Source organism: Grampus griseus, assembly GCF_964374135.1.
Source record: "Grampus griseus genome assembly, chromosome: 12".
NCBI classification, from domain to species: domain Eukaryota; kingdom Metazoa; phylum Chordata; class Mammalia; order Artiodactyla; family Delphinidae; genus Grampus; species Grampus griseus.
In genome coordinates, this window is record NC_139006.1 from 14,560,666 (window position 1) to 14,584,436 (window position 23,771).

A 23,771-nucleotide genomic window follows, 5' to 3' on the forward strand; every position below is an offset into this window, starting at 1 on the left:
GGTGTGGTCCTCCCAGAAGCCTGACTCACCTGGGAGCCAGTGAGAAATGCAGTCTCAGGCCCAGCCCCAGACCTGCAGAATCAGACTGCATTTTGATAAGATCCTCAGGTGATCCATGAGCACATGACAGTTTAAGAAGTTCTGTCGGACAGGATGCTCAGAATTGGCTGCTTCTAAGTATAAGGAAGAGGGTCCTCCAGGTCTGTATGCGTGTCCGGCTCAAAATAACGAACAAGCAAGAGTGATGCGTGACTCCACCCTCACGTGACAGGGGCACCCAAGTGCAGGCCGGGCCCTCTCACCTGTTCAGTCTCACATACACTCCAGGAAAGATTCTCAGAACCTCCAGAATTAGTTCTCCGCAAGTGCCATGCACTTCCACTCGGCTGACAATTGCTTGGCCGGGGCTTATAGGCTGTGAGAATTTCTATCAGGCCAGTATTTCTAAAACAGATTTGTCTTTATTTCTGTAAATTTCCTAGGGGATCATCAAGGAGGTGGCATTACCTAAGTAAATACAGATTTTTTTTTCTTGTATTTAGCATATGATCTCTGGTTTCTTAATCCTGTCTTTTAAACACTGTATGTACAAACCCACATGTACTTCCTTGTCATTACTGCTAGAAATTAGAGACATATATTGATGGAGAGACACTTCTTTAAAATAAAATTAAAAAATAACTCTATCCAGGATTTCTCAACCTCAGCACTATGGAAATGTGGGCTGGATAATTCTCTGTGATGGGGTCCATCCTAGGCATTGGAGGGTGTTTAGCAGAATACCTGGCTTCTACCCATGAGATGCTAGTAGCATCTTCCCTCCCCAGCCAAAAATGTCTGCAGACTTTGCCAGATGTCTCCTAGGGGTCAAAATTGCCCGAGATTGAGAATTACTGTACTATCCTAAAAATCAGAGACCGCTAACACTCTGGTACAGAGACCCCACTCCTGTTCCCTCTTCCCAAGATGTTTTGAATCGTCAGCGGCTTTGGGCGGATGGGACAGCTGTTAGTTAACTCCTTCCCCTTGTCGGGTCTGCTGGTGCCCCAGTGTGAACTCCTGGGCGTGTGTGTGTGTGTGTGTGTGTGCGCGCGTGCGCGCACATGCGTGTGTGTGTGTGTGTGTGTGTGTGTGGAGTATGTGTGCATTATTCCAGTAATTCTTTTATCTACTTCTCACACCCTGGGCATTATGAACATTCATCAAAATAATTGACGCGGATGAAATTAGCACTTTCTGCTATGTCGGTCAGATAAACTTTGCTGAATATTGATTTCGCACAAAGAAAATGACATGTGCTTAGGCCTAACCCTTTATCTGGCCGGACCAGGGAAATACAGCAGGAGGGGGAAGGGGCTGGCCGCTGCCGGTGGAGAAGCGGCCATAAGAATTACTTTTATCTCTTCTTCCACAAAAAGACAAGGGAAGATAAGGAGCCAGAGGGAGAGAAAGCACAGCCCTGGGCGTTGGGGAAATCCGCAGAAGGCATGGGACAGGGCAGTACTCCGGGGACCAGGGGCACTGGAGCTGATGAATTCACAAGAGCAGCAGAAGCAGGATGGAAAATGCAGGATGGCGCTGGGGAGAGGGGGGCTGAGGGGGTCGGCTGGTCTTGGGTTCAAATTCCAGTCCAGTGGCTAAAAATCAGGGTGACCAACCATCCCAGTTTGCCCAAACTCAGGGGTTTCCTGGAATGCTGGAATTTCAGTGCTAAAAACGGACCGTCTCAGTCAAGAGAGGATGGCTGGGCATCCTACATTTTAGCTGCATGACATCAAACCAACTGGTCCTCAGTTTTCTCATCTGTAGGACTGCCCTACCTCTCTGGCCTGGGATGGGGAGGGAGGTGAAAGCCCCCTGGGGTTGTGCCATGTTAGCCCCCAATCCTAAGGGACGATTCTAGATCAAGGCCACCTCCTCCCAGAAGCCCTCCCTGACCACCCCAGCTCACAGAGACCTCTGAGTGCCATGAAGACCCCCAGCTCCAACTGCCTGGCTTTTTCTTCTAAAACCGAGTAACGCAGAAGAGGCAGTTTAAGAAATGCTCGTTTCCTTCCGTCACTTTTGCTTGGAAATCATGCACTTCCCATCTCTGCTACCAGCTGGGATTGGGCAAGTCTCTGAGATGCCTGGCTAAGTGGGAAATGTTCTCCCTGGGATTGCTAAGTTCACTTTGCTGAAGGCCTACTATGTGCCAGGTGCTGTGCCAGGAATGGTGGGAGGTATGACAGCTAACAGCTATTCCTTCCTTTTCACATGAGAATCCCTAAACAGCCTCAGCGTCTTGGGCCCCCGCCTTAGAAAAATGCTTGGCCACACCCCACCCCGAAAAGGAAGCAGGCTGGCTTTGAGGTCAGACTCTAGGATGGAGTCCCTGGCACTCCTGACAACCCAGGGTTCTCATGACATGTGGGGAGCCCAACTGACACCCTTGTCCTGCCCACTTTATTCATGGGAGGACAGTGCATGGCAAGTGACCAGCAGAAGGGAGAAAGAAAGGCACTGGGAAAGCAGGCAGGGGAGTGTAGTGTCTAGGGTAGTTCTAGAACCATCTAGGCCTGGGTTGATTCCCAACAACACCTTTTGCCGTGTGACCAGGGAAAGGTCACTCTCCTCTTGCTTCACTTTCCTCCTCATTGAAAAGTGGGCTTATAATAGGAGCCACCTTGTAAGATTATTATGAGGAACAAATGAGCTAATAATATTTGTAAGGCGCGTAGGACAGTGCCTGGCATGGGGCAAATATTTGCCATCTTTATCAAAATTGGAGTCGCTGTGTTGTATGACATGGAACACAATGTGAAGGGTGTCTCCTGGGGGTGTGCAATATGGATTCTCCCAATCTTAAAGGGACAATTCTGGATCAAGGCCACCTCCTCCTGGAAGGCCTCCCTGACCACCTCAGCTCACTTCTGCATGCCGTGATGGTTCATGGCCCCTCCTACCTGGCTCACTCCAGAAGTATTAGGGAGTGTTCATGTGAGGGCAGGGCTGTCTTGATTACCTCCACACCCACTCAAAGCCTGGTCTTGGGCAGAGGGAACTGACTGCTGGGGAGGTACGTTTGCAGGCAGGCAGTCCACCCACTGGACCCCACAGGATGCTTCCCCCTCTTCTCTCTTCTCCAGTTAAGCTTGATTGGGATGCAATAATAATAATAATAAAATATCTGTCATTCATTGAGCCCTTTCTGCTGCCATAATGCCTTATATTCTCATTTAATCCTAGAAACAAACCTAGGACTTGGGTAGTAGTACCCTCAATTTTCAGATGAGGAAACTGAGTCTCAGACAGCAGAGTCTGTCTGAGTCTGGCTGGTGGAGATCACACAGCCAGAAAGTGGCAGAGCTGGGACTTGTACCAGGTGGGCCTTAATTACCACCCTCTTCTGCCTCCACCTAGGGGTCACCATAAGAGGCAGCTGTAACGACCTGGAGAGTCCAACAGGCCAGAGTTCCAGTCCTCCCCCTGCCACTTCCTGGGTGACCCTGCAAGAACCCCATAACCTCTCTGAACATCCACTTACTGCAAATAGGAGTCATCTCCCTGCCTCCCTGTTAGGGAGGATTTATGATCAGAGGGGAAGCACCCGGCACAGTGCCGAGGACACAGAGGGGCACAGTGATTGCAAAGAGATGCTCCGGGTGCCATCCCTACAGAGGTAGGGGTGTGCAATGGTTAGAGCGCTGGGATAGGCGCCCCATCCAGCACTCACTCTGCGAAGGCAGAGATCGGATCTGGTCATTCCTAACGCCCCTCTGTCACGGCTAGGTCTCGGCCTTGACAGTTTGGGAGCAAACTGCCCCTACTTCAGCTCCAGCCAGGCCCCACCAGGCTCAGAGAGAAGCCAGGTCTGAGATGTTCAAGTTCAGCCACCGCTGCATCATCTCCCGGGCACTGGCCCGGAGTGGCCCCACCCCCTGGCCATTCCCCAGGCAGTGCCCAAGTCTCACGTCCCAATGGGGGGCCGTGGGGCTGCGGCTAATTGCAAATCATTTCTCAGGGCTCCCCGCTGTTCAGCTAAATTCACTGGAACTAATGTGTCCCAAAACAAATTTCACAGAAGAGCCAGGGCAATTACATGATGCTTAGTTCCCCTTCCCCCACCCCCACCCCCCAGCAGAGGCTCTGGGCTGGGGACAGAGAGGAGAGGGCCAAGTGGGGCAAGGAACACCGATGCAGGATATCTCCTAGGAACCAAACCCATTCTCCCTCCAGCCCTCCCAAATCTTATCCCCACTATCACACTGCCCAGCATCACCCCAACTCTGTCCCTCCTCCCTCCCAGCATCTCCATTATCTCCATTCCTGAGCTTAGGACACATCTTGATATAATGAAAAAAGCAAGCACGTGGGCTTCCCTGGTGGCGCAGTGGTTGAGAGTCTGCCTGCCGATGCAGGGGACACGGGTTCGTGCCCCGGTCCGGGAAGATCCCACATGCCGTGGAGCGGCTGGGCCCGTGAGCCATGGCCGCTGGGCCTGCGCGTCCGGAGCCTGTGCTCCGCAATGGGAGAGGCCACAACAGTGAGAGGCCCGCGTACCGCAAAAAAAAAAAAAAAAAAGCAAGCATTGTCTCTGAAACAGACAGACTTGGATTCAAATCCCAGCTTCAGCACTCATCAGCTGTGTGTCCTTAGAAAAGTCACTTAGCCTCTCTGAGCCTCTTTTTCCTTGTCCCTGAAATGAGGATACCAATACTTGGCTGGCATTGGCTATTGTGAAGATTAGAGAAAATAACATAATAAGATATTTTATGTGGGTCCAGAACATAGTAGGCCCTCAATAAATAGTGATCCCTTCCAGCACCTACTTTATATGATCATTTCAAGGTGATGAGGCAAACGTGTTCTGAGAGTCTCAGAATCAACTCAAAGCAAGAGAATCAGAAAGCAAAGATCCAGTCTTACCTCCCCACACAAGGGACGATATATGCACTCTGTCTGCCTACCGTTTCCCCACCTCATCCCAGCCTCATCCTTCCAGACCCTCCACATTGGAATAACCCTCCCCTTTTCCCACAGACCTTCAGCATTTCCCATGAGCCTCTCTGAGAGCCTTTATTTCATTCTGCATCTCCAGTTTCTTGGTTGACTAAAGTCACTATAGAACTGTGTGGCCAAGCTGACTTGTGGGGACTGTCCAGGAAGGTTGCTGGTGACCATTTTTCCATCACGGGACTCATGGCAGGCAGGCCCAGATCCTGCAAAGGAAAACAATAATTTACCATCAAGATTGCCGGCGATGGGACCTCAGCAAATGTTTCCTGAGCTGTGGCAGAGTGGGCTGGGCTGAGGGTCACCTGTCACCTTGCGACTGTTTGGGAGCCCACTCCTTCGCCCTCTGCTCAGGACAGCATGGCAGCCTGAAAGCAGGTGCTCAAGGAGACTGTCCTGTGTGACTGGATTTGTGCCACAATTTGTTTTTCAAAAGTTAGGAAAACCACTCACTTTCTTATGAATAACTAAAAATGCATCTAGAAGGAGTGTGTTGAAGCATTAAGGTTCAATTTGACAAGTGCCCACTGAGCCCTTCTATGCACCAGGCCCCGTATAAGGTGCTGGGATGCCTACTGAGCAAGACAGATCCAGTCCCTGCCCTTGGCTGACAGTCTGGCTGGAGGAACAGACACGAAACAAGCAAAGACGCGAGATAATATCAGATAGTGCCAAGTACAACTAAGATAATAAAGATAAGACAAAGAGGAGAGAATGAGTATTAAAGGTCTGCTAGATTGGGTGGCCATGAGATGATGACATTTCAGCTAGGAACTTAAGGACAAGAAAGAGCCAGAGTGGCCGGGGGTAAAGTGTCCCAGTAAGGACCAGCAAGTGTAAAGGTCCTGAGGTAGAAATGAGCTGGAGGGGATGGAGTTAGGTGGGCAAGGCAGGGAGTGGGAGGAGATGAGATGAGTTGGGTCAGCTCATGCAGAGCCTCAAAGGCCAAAATAAGGACTTAGTTCTGAAGACAAAGGGGAGCTTTTGAAGGTTCTAAGCAGAGGAGACTAATTCAGGTTTTTGGAAGATCTTTGTGGCTGTCATATGGAGAAGGGAGGGGACAGGGAGGAGGGGAGGGGAGGAAGCAGAGAGGTCAGTGGGGAGACGATTGTCCAGGGAAGTGGTGAAAGCGCCCTGGCCAAGGGTGAAGGTGACATGTGACCACCTGCAAGGTGACACTTGCAGACATGTGATCCAGTCCAATCATGCACGAGGGCAAACTAGACTCAGAGGGGAGCTGCCTGCCCCTGGATGCCCAGCCGGCCAGTGGGGACCTGCAAACCCAGAGCTCCTATCTCAGGCAGGCGCTGTTTCATTTCAGTGCCGTCAACTGGTCCAGGGGGAGCCAGACTGAGCAAGCTCCAGCTCACATTCCCACACCTGCAGTCGTCCTCACCGCTTCAAAAGTCCCTGTAGTGTATCCTTTTGTGATGAGAATCATCTCCCCTAATTTATCTGCTTCGGAAGTTCGGTATCACTTTTAAGCACTGTGAACACATCTGTATTCCTGTCCAGAAATAAAATACTATTCAAAAAACCTACCTTGGGGGAGTTCCCTGGCGGTCCAGTGGTTAGGACTCTGTGCTTTCACTGCAGACAGCGTGGGTTCAGACCCGGCTGGGGAACTAAGATCCCGCCAGCTGTGCGGCATAGCAAAAAACCCAAAAAAAACAAAACAAAGCAAAGAACCTAACGGGTTGCTAGGAGGGCCACTCTTTCGTGTCAGTGAGCACCTTTGGGGGCAGAGGCTGTATAAGTCGTCTCTGGGTGCCACTGGTTACAGCAAGCACACAGCAAGCGAGAAAAGTGATAATTTTTACGGGCAGTAATGATTCTACCTTCACTATGTACTCAGTGACGTACCAAGCACTTCCATTAATTTTTCATTTAATCCTCATAATACGAAAGAAAATGGGCTTTACTGTTGTCCTCATTTTACAGATGGGGACACTGAGGCTCAGAGAGGTGAAGCCACTTGCCCAAGGTCACACAGCCTGCAAAAGCCAGGACTCAAACCAGGTGACAATCAAACCCATGTTCTGAAATTTGAAGTCTATTTTGGGGAAGGAAAGAGGGAAGGGAGGAAGGAAGGAAAGAGAGGAAGAGAGGAAGGAAGGAAGGAAGGAAGGAATATTTACAGACAAAACTCACTTCCTTTGTCATGTAGTGCCTCTTTAGACCTTAGAGGATTTTCCTCATCAAAGGGGTAGGGGGTGACCTGGGGGGACGGGCAGAGGTTCAACCATGGCTGCCTGAGAACTGGCTTCTGCCACCACATGGTTTCTGGCACTCAAAATCTCTCTTCTGCCCTGAACTGGTTGTCCCCAACCTCCCCCCCAGCCAGTTTCCTTATTCCCTCTTTCCCAATGTCCCCCCTAGGGAGTGGGAGCTGGGGGACACAGAGAATATATACACATATGAGTAAGGTGTCTCCTGCGACCCAACCTGCCCTTGGCTCAATGAATACAGTGTCAGCCCAGATAATTCCAAAGCCATAAAGATGATATAAAAAAATGGGGAGGGATAGTGGTGGAGGAGATTACAAAAAAGGAGGATGAGCCATGTGGCTTTGCTCCTTATCTAACCCGCAGCAGGCCTGGCCGGGGGCTGTCTCTCCCCAGGGGGGAGAGCAGCCCCCCCAGCCAGCGCGCCTCCCTCCTCAGTCCCACCCCCTTAGCCTCCCCGCCTCGGCAGTGCAGCAGGAGGCCCCAGAGAAGGACCCACCCCAGCAGGAGGGCAGGACCAGTCTGGGAAGCCTTAACAGCTGAGTAGGGGATGCTGAGTTGGAGTCTTCAAGAGCTGTCTCCAAGGCTGGGGGCTGGGGACCTGGAAGCCTTCTTGCAGGGGAGACCCAAGGCATGGGCCCAGCTACGGAGGGAAAATGTCCCAGGATGCTAGAGGTCACTCTTGGACAACTTGGTTATTTTTCTGAATATTGACTCTGGAGAATAGGGCAGGGTGGGGCATGTAATCACTGTACGACCCCTCTGAGCCTCAGCTTCCCCATCTGTACAATGGGCTCCAAGAAGCCCCCACCCATGCCCTTCTTTCTTGAGGTATCAACAGAACTATTTATGGGAGGAGCGGGGGAAGGGGGGGCAGTGCGCAATCCAAGTGCAGGGGCTGAGAGTCCCCACCAGGGGCATCGTTCTTTGTCCTGGAGAGAGATGGACAGACAGATACACATGCACAGAGGCAGAGAATTAAAGCAGCAAAGAGAGACAGAGTAAGATTATCAGAAACAGAAAGAAAGAGACAGAGGGAGACAGAGAGAGATAATCAGAGAGGCAGGGAGATGGAGACAATAAGAAATACAGAGATAGACCCAGAGATGGAGACAGTCAGAGATAGAGACACAGTCAAATAATCAGAGAGGCAGAGAGAAATAAAAAGGGATAAGGGAGAGGCAAGAAATAGAGACACAAAGATCAAGATAGAAAGAGGGAGACAGAGAGATAGACAATCAAAAAGAGAGAAAGGGAGGCAGAGTCACAGGCAGAGGGAGAAAAAACATAGAAAGAGAGGGAGGGAGGGAGGGAGGGAGAAAGAGAGAAAGAAAGAGAGAAGGAAGGAAGGAAGGGAGGGAGGGAGGAAGCTAATCCGAGACCCGAGACCCAAAGACGGGGTGGATAGGAAAGCAGTCAGGTCTGAGCCCCGTCCCGCCTGCGGCCAGCCAGCTCCCCCCGCTCCAAGCACCCTCCATCCTGCCTGCCCAACCCGCTCTGCCCCCCTTTTTTCCCTTCCGTTCTCCTGCTCCAAGTACCCCTTCTTTCCTGCCTGTGCCCCGCCCCTGCTCCAGGCTCCCCCACCCTGCTGCGCCCCGCAGCCCGCTTCCTGCTCCAGCTCCCCCCCCCGCCCCCCCCCTCCCGGGTCCAGGCTGCCCTCCTCACCGCCTCGTCGGGTTGCTTCCCTCCCTCCCACCCCCTGCTCCAGGTCCCCTCCCCATCCTCCCTGCGCCCCTCCCTACCTCGCATCCCGGCCGTTCCCTCCCACCCCCACCCCCACCCCCGTCCTTCCGAACACGGCAGGGTTTTCTGGCGCCTTTGTGGCCGGCCCCGAAGTGCGCGGCGACAATGGCGGGGGTGACGGGGGTTAATTCGCGCGCGGAGGTAGGACGCGCGGGCGCCGGGCGGAACAATGCCCGCGGCGCGCCTTTGAGGCGGGCCATTGTGCGCTGTGTGAAACGGGAAATCTGTTCCCTGCGCCCAGATGCGGGCCGGCCGTGGTGGAGGCGGCGGTCTGCGGGTGAGCCCGTGCTGGGGGCGGCCGGGACTGCTTTTCGCGTTTGAGTGGGTTTTAACCCCCGTTTGGTCCTCTCCGCATCCTTGAACTCTGAGCTGGGGAGGGCCAAGGGCGGCGGGAGGTCAAGGTTCTCCTCCTGCCGTGCCCCCGAAGTGCTGTGTGACCTGGGGCAAGTCCCTGTCCCTCTCTGAGCCTCACCTCCCCACCTGCAGACTCAGAGGGTGGAGGTCGCCGCCTGACTCGGTCTGAAACTAGGGACTGGAAACGGGTCGCACAGATGAGGCAGGGTGAGCAGGCCTGGTGCTCACACAGGCTTCCCAGCAGCATGGGGGCTCTGGGTCTGGTAGTGTTGAGGTCAGGCTCTGACCGCCAACCTACCGCTTTCACCCACTTTGAAGAGTCCAGCTCCACCAACACTAGCTGTGTGACCTTGAGGCAGTCTCCTACCCTCTCTGTGCCTCCCTTTCCTCTCCTGTGCGATGGGAAGCATTATACTACCTTCCTTAGGGAGCCACTGTGAGGACTAAAGGAAGTGATGAATGTCAGGCTCTTAGTGTCATCTGCTTTACATATACATAAAGCATAATAATAATTACATGTACTTAGCCCTCACTATGTGCCAGGAACTGTTCTATTTTGGGGATATATGTTTCATGGTATTTTACATACACATGCATAATACATATATAACATATGCATGTTTATATATATGTAAAACATTTACTGAACTCCATTACTCACTAACGTTGTTACTTAATCTAATGCCTCTGTTTGCTCATCTATACAATGGGTACAATGGTTCCTACCACATAGAGTAGCATGAACTCCCCAGGTCCTCTTTCAGAAGCCTCTGTGCCGGGCTCTGACAGGCGTGGACCCCTTTCCTCTCTTTTCAGGCCCCCATGCCCCTGGCGGGATGGTTCCCATCAAGACCCCCATGATATAGTCCATCTCCTTGGAGAAAGGACCTCCCTGGGAGAAATGACCCAGGCCAGGCTCCTCCTCTCTCAGCACCTGGAGAACAAACCCCTAGAGACTGAAATTCAGTGGGGCCGCCGATTCAGTGTCGGGGTGCTGGTGGAGGCGGGGGAGAGGATGGGGGACCGATGGAAAGAACCTTCAGAGGGGCTGCCGATTCAGTGTCGGGGTGCTGGTGGAGGCGGGGGAGAGGATGGGGGACCGATGGAAAGAACCGATGGAAAGAACCGATGCACTGCCCTGGGGAGCATCTGTCTCTCTGCTGGTGTCCTTGCTCACATCGGCCCATGGTGTGAAGGACTGAGATGATTCTTCCAGAATCACAGACAAGGAGACTGAAATTCAGAGAAGCTAATCTGAAGATGCTTCACCTCCTCTGAGGTCACACACAGCTTAAGAGCGTCTATGGATCCTCCAGACCCTCTTACCAGAAAAAGCCTGTCTGTCTGCACAGAGGACATTTGCCTTGCAACTTCAGGGCCACCACATTCACCCCGCAGCCGGCTGAGAACTTCCATGGTAGCAAGGAGAATGCGAAGCTGCAATACGGGGCTGGGCTTTACCTGGCTCGCGGTGTTGGCCAAATCGGCGGTCTCCTTCAGCAGATGTGTAAGCCAGGCACTCACGCGTTCAGAATCGGGGTTTTAAAAGCACACCCACCTGACCCCACACCCGAGTTTGATAGCGCGTTGGTACGTGCTCTATCTGTGTCAAGCGTATGGTTGACCCCCGGCCCCCCAGGTGATGCTGATGCAGGTAGCCTGTGGAACATGTTTGGAGAAACCCTGATCCGGGATGCCCTGGCAGGCGTACACCATCCTCACTTCCGGCTTCTCCCTTTCTCGCCCTGCTTTGGCACCCTGCCCTTCGCCAATCCTCACCAACTTTAAGTCCTCTGAAAACCCCCTTCCCAAGAGAAAGTCCAAGCCAGGTCCCTAAGCTCCCTGAACAGTGCGCCCTTTTCCACGAATAGAGTGGGTGGGGCTCTGAAAAGCCCCGGACTGTTGGGAGGCAGGGAGCAGCCGTGACCAGCAGGTGCCTACGGGGCCCTGGGTGCCAGGACGGGCACAGATGGAGTGGCTCTGGGCTGGGGGCAAGGGGCAGATGCAGCCACCCCTGGAGCCTCAGCTGCCTTGTTATCTCTTCATTGTCTCCCTGTCACCCCAGCCCAACCCCCTCCCCAGCTGCCCTTCTGTCATCTCCACGTGCCCCCCCCACACCCGCCCAAGCCAGCCAGCAGCCCAGCCCCAGAACTCCAGGGGGAGCTCCCAAGAGGGTCCCCGCAGGCTTCCCTGCTCTGGGGGTGAGCAGAAGGGTGGGGGCCGTGGGTCCGTGGGAGGGAGGGGACTTGGCTGGAGAGGCCAGGGATGGGGGGTGTCAGAGTCTATAAATCACGCCCCACTGAGCTCCTGTTTAACACACACTTCTCCGACGAGTTGTCAGTGAAACCGTTAATTAATTAGCTAATCCCGCAATGAAGTGGATTCTAAATGGTTCTCCCCCTCCCAGCCTCCCATTTAGATAATTGCTACTGAGGGATCTTTTGTGAGAGTCATTTTTTCCAACAGGGATGGCCCTGGAACACTAAGGGAGATGAATTTAAAGAAGGGGTCAGCCACTGTCCCCCAGGCTACTAGTGGGGGGGACTCTCAGCCCAAGCAAAAGCTAGAAAAGGCAGTTGGTTATTGGGGGCGAGATGAGGGGTAGGCAGGGAGAACCGAGCTTTGGTGTTTGAGGGTTTATTCTTCTTTTTTTTTTTTTTAGCTTTTTAAATTTTTATTTATTTATTTCTGGCTGTGTTGGGTCTTCGTTTCTATGTGAGGGCTTTCTCTAGTTGCGGCGAGCAGGGGCCACTCTTCATCGCGGTGCGCGGGCCTCTCACTATCGCGGCCTCTCTTTGCGGAGCACAAGCTCCAGACGCGCAGGCTCAGTAGTTGTGGCTCACGGGCCCAGTTGCTCCGCGGCATGTGGGATCTTCCCAGACCAGGGCTCAAACCCGTGTCCCGGCATTGGCAGGCAGATTCTCAACCACTGGGCCACCAGGGAAGCCCTGAGGGTTTATTCTTAATCGCTATGATGCTGTGAGACTCTATGGGAATCTTCCTGGAGCATGTCCTGAGGCAGGTAATAATACTAACAATGAGATGATGATGATATGATTGCCACCATGTATGGAATGCTGACTATGGGCCAGGCATCTAGCTACACGCTTTACATGCCTGATCTCCTTCATCCTCCTCACAACAGCTCTAAGAGTAGGTAAGATTATAGAGATCGGGGAAACTGAAGTTCCAAATGGGGAAGTGAATTGTCCAAGGTCACAGCGCTGGGAAGCAGCAGAGCCTAGACTGAAACACAGGTTTCTGACCCCAGAACCTACAGTGTTAATGATGATAGTGTTTTATGAAGGTCTGCACCTTTCCCAGAAGGGATACCGAGGTCTTTCAAAAGGGATGTGATGAACTTGGAATCACACAGAAAGAATAAGAAAGATTTGATGAATGAATGAAACCCAAGTCTTCTGACTCACGACTCAGGATTCAATAACTTGACTGATCCTCTGTGGACACTCATTGGGAGTAATGGAGAAAGCAAGCACATGTCCATCCTAGAGTGGAAACAGGTGACTTTATCTGCCCAGTATCCCTCCCTACTTGTGCTTGCCTCCACCCCCATGGTCTCCATCTGTGTGGTTTCACTGGAGCTGACCCCACCTGCAGCTCCAGAGAAGGGACACTGCCCAAGCCTGGTCAATTAGAGTTTATTTTTCACCACAAGTTCTGTTCCCAGCCATATTGGAGTAGCCAGAGATGGATGTATGATCCCAGTGCTGCTAGGAGAGAAGTGTTCTCCTGTCCTGGGTTTTCTAACCTCTTAGAACAGCAAAGTCAGCTTGCAGTTGCTAGAAGCCATCTTGCCACCCGGCGTGGAGCCACACAGAGTAACCGCAATATCTAACAAGTCTTTGAGCACCTGGATCCAGCTGTGCCTGAAACCTGTTGGCACTTGGATTTTCTCTATTTTTAGTTACATAAGTTTGAATTGTTGTGGCAGATGCTGCTGGTCACCTATCAGTATCCATTTTTCCTCTCTTCCTTATCCACAGAATCCTGATTTTGTTTGAGACAGCAGTGCAGCTAACTGAAATATTTGCTCAGACCTTTTTGCAGCTCTAAGTGGCCCTGTGACCCAGTTCTAGGCAATGAGATGAGTGGCAGTCCTTGGCAGGCACATTCATTCTCAAGGAAAAAACCAAGACCCTGGGAAGAAGGCTCTTTGCCCTTTCTCTCTGCCCTTCCACCTTTTTCCTGTCTGGATTACAAATGCAATGTTTATCCCTGGATTTCTTGTTACCTGTGAAAAAAAATAACCCCCTTCCTTGTTTAAACTATTGTACTTGCATTTCTGTTACACACAACCAAATACGATCCTAATTGGCAGAGTGGGGTTCTGTATTTGAAATTGAAAAAAAACCCTGCCTGATACATCTTCTCCAAGAGCTGTGAGGAAAGTGAGAAGAAGAAACTGGAAGGATTGGGAGAAATAGCTTTGACATCACCCCCTTGCTGAAAATGATCACCCACTTTGCTCTCTCATCTCTATTTCCCAGCCAAGATAGCAACCCGGAGGGACCATAAATCGTAAGTAGATGGGGAAGAAAATTGGCCTTTAGCAAGGACTGGCCCCAGGCAAAATTTCAAAATAGGAAAGGAGGAAAAGGGTCTGAAGAATACGTTCTCCATCGACACCAGATTCAGGAGCCTGCCAGCCTAGAAACCTTCAACACAACTTACTGGTCCTGTGTTCTATTCTCTCGAGGACTTGTCATCTACCAGATGTTGGCCGCTCATTTAATTACGCAGCTTCTCCATGCCTGTGACAGCTCGTGGGTCCACGGGAACGAGCCCTCAGTGCACTTAAGGAGCCTCTCGCGTCTTGGCACAAGGATGTGGCGAAGCTGGCCATCGAGAGCTGATGACCTTTGAGTTCTATTCCGGTGCCAGGTGCTGGATCCTGGTCTGAATCTAGAACCGGACTGGTCAGTCCCAGGAGAATATGGGATGGAGCTGATTGTACTGGGACCAAGGGCTGGGAAGGTGACTATTTGGCTTCAGAGATATCTCTCCAGCTGCAGATTCTGCAAGAGGGCTAATCTCAAGTCGTAGAATCTTGGCGTAAGAGAATTTTAGAATATTTGCTCAAGAGAAACTTATAACCACGTTATTTTAGAATTTTAGGAGATAAGACAATAGCATCTGCGAATTACAAATTCTAAATATTAGACCAAGAGAATCTAAACATTCTAGCTTTATAGGAACTCGGAACCATAGAATTTCAGAATTAGAGAAATCTTTGAAAATTGAACCCCTGAAGTCTCACAGCTCTTAATTTATAGAACCTAAGAATCATAAAACTTTAGAAAATGCAATAAGATCTCAGAATTTTTAAATTCTAGAATATTAACCTATTTAAGTTTATAAACTGGCTTTAAGGTGACTTGTATCCTTGAAGTTTTATCTTTTTAAATTAATTTTTATTGGAGAGTAGTTGCTTTACAATGTTGTGTTAGTTTCTACTGTACAGCAAAGTGAATAAACTATACATATACATATATCCCTTCTTTTTTGGATTTCCTTCCCATTTAGGTCACCACAGAGCACTGAGTAGTGTTCCCTGAGCTATACAGTAGGTTCTCATTAGTTATCTACTATATACATAGTATCAATAGTGTATATATGTCAATTCCAGTCTCCCAGTTCATCCCACCACCCCCTTCCCCCCTTGGTGAGCATATGTTTCCTAGAAGTTTCAGAATTGCATAAGATCAGGGAAGCATAGAATTTTAGAATATTAAGCTAATAGAATATTAGGATAAAATATACAAAGTGTGAGAATTACGGAATTTTAAAATCTTAGAATTAGTGACTTTTAGAACCCTAAGACATTAGAGTCACAGGAACTTTAGAGCTCATCCTATATAACTTTCCACCAAAGGTAGCTATTACTTCTCCAGTAATCATAACAGGGAATCACCAATGTACAGTGTCACTACAACTAGGCTTAGTGTGGAATAGGAGTTCAATAGATGCAAGCAAATAAGAATTTTTTAAGTGAAATCACTAAAAGGAGAAAAATAGAGTGATCAAGAGAATGAGAAGACAAGCCACAGACTGGGAGAAAATATTTGCAAAAGACACATCTGATAAAGGACTGTTATCCAAAAGAACTCTTAAAACTCAACAATAAGAAAACAAACAATTTGATTAAAAAATGAGCCAAAGACCTTAACAGACACACCTCACCAAAGAAGATATACAGTTGGCAAATAAGTATATGAAAAGATGCTCCACATCATAGGTCATCAGGGAAATGCAAATTAAAACAATGAGATAGGGCTTCCCTGGTGGCGCAGTGGTTGAGGGTCCGCCTGCTGATGCAGGGGACACGGGTTCGTGCCCCGGTCCGGGAAGATCCCACGTGCCGCAGAGCGGCTGGGCCCGTGAGCCATGGCCGCTGAGCCTGCGCGTCCGGAGCCTGTGCTCCGCGGCGGGAGAGGCTACAACAGTGAGAGGCCCGCGTACCACAAAAAAAAAAAAAAAAAAAAAACAATGAGATACCACTATACACCTATTAGAATGGCCCAGAGTTGGAACACTGACAGCACCAAATCTAGCAAGGATGTGGAGCAACAGGAATTCTGATCCATTGCTGGTGCGAATGCAAAGTGGTGCGGCCAATTTAGAAGACAGTTCGGCAGTCTCTATGAAGCTGAACATAGTCTTATGTCCACACAAAAGCTGCACATGAATGTTTATAACAGCTTTATTTATACTTGCTAAAACTTGGAAGCAGCCAAGATGTCCTTCAGTCGTTGAATGGACAAACAACAGTACATCTATAGGATAGATTATTATTCAGTGACAAAAAGAAATTATCAAGCTACAAAGAGACATGGAGGAAAATTAAATGCATATTACTTTGTAAAAGAGAAGTTAGTCTGAAAAGGCTGCATACTGTACGATTCCATTGCCTCTTGGAAAAGGCAAGACTTTAAAGATGCTAAAGAGATCAGTGATCGCCAGGGGCTCAGAGCTTGGGGTGGTGGTTAAACAGGTGAAGCACGGGGAGTTCTTTAGGGCAGTGAAGCTACTCTGTATGATCCTATAATGGTGGATACATGACATTGTGCGTTTGTCAAAACCTACAGAACTTTACGGTTCTACAGCACAAAGAGTGAACTTTAAAGTATGAAAAGTTTTAAAAATTATTTCGGAGATTGAGGATCCCAAGATGGGATGCAGAATGTGACAAAACAGTCTAACTGCATTATAAATGTAGAAAACAACCTCAGTGAAGGGGGATGAAGAAGGGCAGTGCTGACCTAAGTAAGTGACCTAGGAAATAAGTAGAGTCTACAAGGCTAAAGGCAAAAGGAACTGTATATAAGTATGGCGCTCTAGTTGATAAAGTTATTTCCCATGAGAGTTTGGGTTAACAATTCTGAAACCACCATACGTGTATCCTGGAACTGAACAATTAATTAAATGGATAGCTGTTGATGGGAGCCAGATTTCTCACTGTTGGGGTGAGAGGTTTCAGATAAGCAAGGGGAAGAGGCAAGAACGATCTGCGTAGTGATCGAGTAGAGTTGGAGACATCAGTATGAACTCATGTTCCCTTTAATGTGGATACAGATGTTTATATACAAAATATACATGTAGATATGTGTACTGAAAAGGGTTAGTATATATGCCATCATTTCTTTGCTCTGTCAGCCAAGAGGGAAGAGAAACAAAGATACCCCAGTAGCTGTGAGCACACCTATGTGCCCAGATCTTGGTTTCTAATGCCATTCTCCAATAAAAAGAACCAGACTTCTTGCAGAAATGGCTGGTTCTAGGATTAGGGAGGGAAATACACAAGATGAACTGGAGCATTTTGTACCGCCAGAAAGTAAAGAAATGCTCAAACACACACACACACACACACACACACCCCACACACTAATGGGGGTATGTCAAAGGGACACCAGATCCAACTGAAAGAGCTCCCAATGGTCAAACGTGGAACAATTTGACCAAAACAAACAAACAAAAAAAGAATTTAATAATGTAGAATTGGATTATAACCCAAAGTATAAATATCCATGAGTCCATACTTGAATAAGTAAATTAATGGGAGAGACTAGAGCAATCTCCATGCAGAAGAATTCCAAATAATTTATGTACAGACTCTGTCCTCCAGGATGTGGAGCGTAACTCCCCACTCCTTAGGTGTGGACTGCACACAGGGCAATCCTTCCACAGAGTGAGGAATGAATGGAAAGCGGGGGAAAGAATAACTTAACAGGGGAGAAACCTGTGATCAAGGTTAAGCTCAAGGTTAAAATCAACCAGGTGATCAAGGTTAAGATCAACAGTGTTAAGTCACACCGATCATTGATTTACCTTGGATATGATGTCATGAGAATGGTACTTTGCCTCTGTGGTCTTCCCCGCAAAGTGCATCACTCCAATCTCGTCACGAGAAAAACATCAGACAAACCTCAAATGAGGGGCATCTTCAAAATACATACCTGCTGCTCTTCAAAATTGTCAAGGTCATCAAAAACAAGGAAAGTCTGAGAAACTCTCACATCCAAGAGAAGCCTAAGGAGTTAGGACAATTAAGTGTAATGTGATCCTGGGACAGTAAAAGGATGACGAGTAAAACTGAGGAAATCTAAATAAAGGATGGACTCCAGTTAATAATAATGTATCAATATTGGTTCATTAAAAGTGACAAATGTAACAGCATAATGTAAGATGCTAAGAGTAGGAGAAACAGGGTGTGGGTGTATATGGGAACTCTCTGTACTAGTTTTGCAATTTTCCTGTAAATCAAAAACTATTCTAAAATTAAAAGTTTATTTAAAATAAAAGAGAGACACAATGGATTTACAAACGTCCATCAACAGAGGAATCAATAAACACACTGTGTTCTATCCATACAATGGAATACTGCTCCTCAATAAAAAGGAATGAACTACTGATACACACAAACTACATGACGAACTTCCAAACGTTATCCTAAGTGCAAGAAGACAGACCAAAAAAGACTACATACTATATGAGTTCATTCATATTAAACTTTAGCAAATGCAAACTCATCTATAGTGAGAGAAAGCAGATCTGAAGCTGCCTGCGGTTGGGAGGGTGGCAAGAGGTAAAAGCAAAGAGAAAACTTTTGCAAGTGATGGATATGTTTATTACCTTGACTGTGGTGATGGTTTCACAGGCATATGCTGTATCAAAACTTATTGAGTCATCCTTTAAATAGATGCAAATTATTGCATGCCAATAAAGCTCTTTTAAAAAATGAGTATCAGGCTTCCCTGGTGGCGCAGTTGTTAAGAATCTGCCTGCCAATGCAGGGGACACAGGTTCGAGCCCTGGTCCGGGACAATCCCACATGTCGCGGAGCAACTAAGCCCGTGCGCCACAACTACTGAGCCTGCGCTCTAGAGCCCGCGAGCCACAACTACTGAGCCCATGTGCCACAACTACTGAAGCCGGCGCGCCTAGAGCCCGTGCTCCGCAAGAAGAGAAGCCACCCCAGTGAGAAGCCCGCACGCCGTAACGAAGAGTAGCCCCTGCTCGCTGCAACTAGAGAAAGCTCGCGCACAGCAACAAAGACCCAATGCAGCCAAAAATAAATAAATAAAAATAAATAAATTTAATTTTAAAAAAATACACTTATTTAAAAAACAAAAAAGAGTGTCGGGGCCTCCCCAGCAGTCCAGTGGTTAAGACCCCACGCTTCCACTGCAGGGCGCACAGTTTCAATCCCTGTTGGGGGAACAAAGATGCAACGTGCCGCACAGTGCAGCCAAAAAAAATTTTTTTAATTTTAAATAAATAAATAAAAATGAATGTCCACAAAGAGACACATTAGGGGAATGATGGTATTTATGGCCTGAGTCTGGGGGGGACAGTCAAGTTTGCCCCAAATGAGTGAGGCTGGGAACCCGCCCACCCTCCTTCCTTTCAGGGAATCAACTCCCTGCTCAGGGGACCTCTGGTGGTTAATTCTTTTTCCCTGGAGGGAGTCCTGGGAAACCAGGCCTCATTAGCTGAGGTCTTCGCCTCCTGGAACTTGTGTTTGTTAAAGATTAATGGGGTGTCTCCGGTGCGGGAGCTGAGGGGTCTTCTGGCCTCGTTTCTTCCAAATCAGCCCCCTGCCATGACGCATCATCAGTCACGGGGGAGACGGCGCCGCCTGAGAGTGGAGGGAAGCGGGGACCGGGGAGAGCTAATGGGCCTCTTCCAGCCTTCCCTGCAGGCCTCCCGATTTCCTCTAAAGACCAGAGGGGGAGAGGCCACCGACTCAGAGTCCTGGTTCTTTTCTAACGTGACCCAGCACTCAGCCATCCCAAGGGGGTGTTTCCTCTTCCAAGCAGTCACCTTGGGAGGCCATAGGCTTATTCCAAGGAGGCCGCCATATTGCAGGATGGTGGGGATAACTTCTATATTGACAGCGTCTCCAGAGAGAGCAGAGTTTTCTTCTGCACGTCTCCCAGTTAAGTAATAGGTCTTCCTCTGACCGATGGATTCCATTTCTGGAAACACCTATAGGTCCACAGCAGCCAAAATGCCTGCGTCTTTTCCCTCATATCTGATCGCATCGTAGTTTCTTCTTTCACGTCTCTGAGCTCTGTGAGGTCTGGGATCTTGTCTAGCTATGTCCCCTCACTGTATTTCCAGCATCTAGCACTGCTTGGAATACAGTCGGTGCTCAGTAATTGCCGGATAAGTGAATGGATTGTCTCTCTATACGTTCAGACTCTATCCAGTGATGACACTTCTCTCCATGGCTATTGCCTCCGCCACCCTGTTGCAGGCTACGTCATGTCTCCCCTGGACGCCCTCAACAGTCCCCTCACAGAACCCCCTGCTTTTTGTTTTGCTTGCAGTCCCTGCACGCAGCAGCCAATGAGCTTTTAAAAGTGAAACCAGAGGGTGTAAACGTACCAACTCAAAACCGACCAGTGTCCTCCAACCCAGGTCGTCTGTGGTCCAGCCACTTCCTACCCCACCCCCACCATCCCTTCACCCCTGCCTAGTCTCACTGCATCTCCCAGTTCACTTGCCCCAGCCAGTCCAAGCCCCTTGCAGCTCCTAAAAAGTCTCCAGGGCTTGCCTGGTGGTGCAGTGGCTGAGAGTCCGCCTGCCGATGCAGGGGACACGGGTTCGTGCCCCGGTCCGGGAAGATCCCACATGCCGCGGAGCAGCTGGGCCCGTGAGCCATGGCCCCTGAGCCTGCGCGTCAGGGAGCTCCCTCCCCACTGATGTCCCCTTTCAAGCTCATTTCCACCCCCAGGGTCCTCACACTCTCTTCCTTCTCTCTGGATCCCTCTTCCACTCCATCTGAGACTAGAGTGAGATGACTCAGTGCAAAATTTGGGACGGGGCTGCCAAAAACTTCAGTACCCAAGACATAAAATTTTGATGCGATACTTTAAAAAATCAAATTTAAAACAAAAATCCATGATGATCCAAACGTCCATCAACAGATGAATGGATAAACAAAATGTGGTCTATGCATACAATTGAATGTTACTCAGCCATAAAAAGCAATGAAGTTCTGACACGTGCTGCAACATGGATGGACGTCCAAGACATTCTGACAAGTGAAAGGAGACACACACAAAAAAGACCACATGTTGAATTTATGTGAATCCAGAGTAGGTCGGTCTTTAGAGATAGGCTAGTAGTTGCTGGGGGAGGGAGGTCTGGGGAGTGAGTAGTTAATGGGTATGGGATTTATCTGGGGGTGATGAAAAACGTTCTGGAATTAAATAGCGGTGATGGTTGCACAACACTGAACGTACTAAAAACCCTGAATCGTATGCTTTAAAATGATGCGTTCTGTGTTTTGTGAATTTTGTTTCAATTTTGTAAATCTGTGGCAAACAAGTTATCAACATTTTAAAGAAAGACAGGATCTGTAACGCTGTCACGCTGCGCCAGGTTGAACCCGAGGGAAGAGGAAAACTCAGTCATACTGACCTCGGTCCCTCCACCTCCACGTCTGAGCTCACATAGCCCGTCTTCAAGGGGGCCTTTGTGAACACCCTTCCGAGGAGGGCCCCCTGTATCACCCTGCTTTACTCTCTTCAGGGTCTCTGATGGCTTTGCTGACATTTACTAACTGTTTTATTAAATCAGCTCCAGGAGGGCAAGAAACTTTGCTGGTCAAGTTAGTTGTAGGCACCGCTGTGTCCCCAGCACCCAGCCCTACCTGGCACACAGTGGGCATTCAGATAATACTTGCTGAAGGAATGAATGAAGGGATGAATGAATGAGAGCTGGAACAAGCTGGCTTCCTGGATCTTGGAGGATAAATGGAACAGAGACCAGAAGAAAGGAGAATTCACCAAACTCCACCACCCCACATCCCAGGAATTCTGGTTAGAGATGTGGCCCAAGGCCTGGACACCCCAGCAAACCAGAGAAGCATTCTGTCTGCCCACACTTCTTGGGACACGGGGCTGGGAGGAGGGCCCAGCCCTGCCCCCAGACCTCGCTGGGGGCCAGCAGGGGTCGGGGGGAGGGGGGATGTGGACCTGTCAGTGGGGCTGGTGAAGAACAGACTTTGTTCCAGGGGCCCGCAGCCCAGCCTGAGAGAGGGAAATTAGTGATGTTTGCTGAGCAAACATCGCCGAGTGGGAAGAAGCTGCCGGCAGAGTGTTTAACACACATCTTGTATTTACTGGCAAATATCCCCAGCCTGCCAGGCCCCTCCGATGGGGCTGCTGGTACAAAGAGGATGGGGGAGCTCAGGAGAAGGAGTGAAGGGTTCCCAGGAGAGGCTCCTGCAGGGATGGGGAGGGACGGAGGCAAGGAGGTTCCACAAAGATTCACACTGAGGCTGGGAGGACGCGGGTCCCTGATTTGAAGGACCCCTGGAAAGAGTCCAGTCCCTCACCCCTGCCTCATCCGAACCAGCCTGGGATTCGCATAGCCTTTAGGAATGAAGACAGATGAGGCCCTTCAAGGCCGAACTCTATCCATTGTCGTGCTGTGTGATGATGAGCAGGTTATGTGATATCTCTGAGACTTGGGCTCATATATAAATAATCAAACAGCTAATATTTCTAGAGCATGTACTGCAGGTGCTAACTTCTCTGTGCCACAGTTTCCCATCTGTAAAAGGGGGGCAATAATAATTCCATCCTCGGATTTATGTTTTTGCTCTTCATTTTAAAAATTTTGGGACTTCCCTGGTGGTCCAGTGGTTAAGACTCTGCACTCCCAATGCAGGGGGCATGGGTTCAATCCCTGGTCGGGGAACTAAGATCTCACATGCTATATGGCACGACCAAAATAAAATAAAATAAGATAATAATTTTTTTAAAAGAATAAAACAGTTTCAAACCTATTCAAAAGTTGCAAGAATAATAAATCCATGAACATCTGTATACCTTTATCTATATTCCCCGTGTTAGTGGTGTCTCTGTATCTGCCTCACCATCCGTCTACCTATCTAGCGCTCCTTTCTTTACTTTGTTGGACCATTTGCCATTTCTCCCCTTAATACTTCAGTGTGTATTTTCTAAGAGCCGGGACCACACACAGCCACCTCATAATTATCCAATTTCAGAACTTTGACATTGCCCCAGTTCTACTAACACACACCTTGTACATTGTTCTGAGAAATAACCGAGTTAACGTTTTAAAGGACTCAGGAAAGTGCCAGGCACATAATTCAGTAACTGGATCGATGTTTAAATTGGTGTTGTTACGTTGATTGTTATTGTTGCCGTTGTCATTTTGAGCAGAGGGGTCATTGCCATCACCTTCTATGACCCAGGCTTTTTTCAGACTCCAGACTCTTAGATGCCAGCCACAGTGAGGGGTCCAGGGAGCTGAGGGCAGGATGCAAGACCGGGCCAGCAGGCGGATTCCCGAACAGGAAATGAACTTTCAGGAGTCCAAGGTTTAGCCTTTCTGGGACCATGGGGCCTCAGTTTACCCTGTCTTCCAAAGGAGCCCCTAGACCACTTACCACCAGCGTGAAAAGGAAGGCACTCCATCCCAGGAAGGCACCAGTGCTGCCTGAAGACCAGGCACACACCAGGGATGCAGGATGCTGGTCCAACTCTGCTCCCGAATGTTGGGCTGAAGGTGGGCGGGGCATCTCACAGCGCTGGACCACAGGCTCCACTTCTGCACAATAGCAGGTGGGAAGGGGATGAACTGGGACCCCCAAGTTCTCACTCTCTCCTTCGAGGGTCCCCCAGCCTCTGCATGCCCAAGACATCAAATGCCTCTGGAACATTTGGGAACTCTGCAGTTCCAACGGAACCCCCACTAAATCTGCATCAGACCCACCTATGTTCCTGGGGCCCCTTATTCTCCTGCCCGCTTACATGAATGGAAGGTCCACCCCAGGGCAGCACGTGCCTAGAATTGTCCCCTCTGCCTGCCTTTACCACGCCCACCCCCATGCGTGTGCCCAGCTCCAAAGGGAGAACCTGAACCCTCATGCTTCGAATACCCATTGCCTGGGGTTTC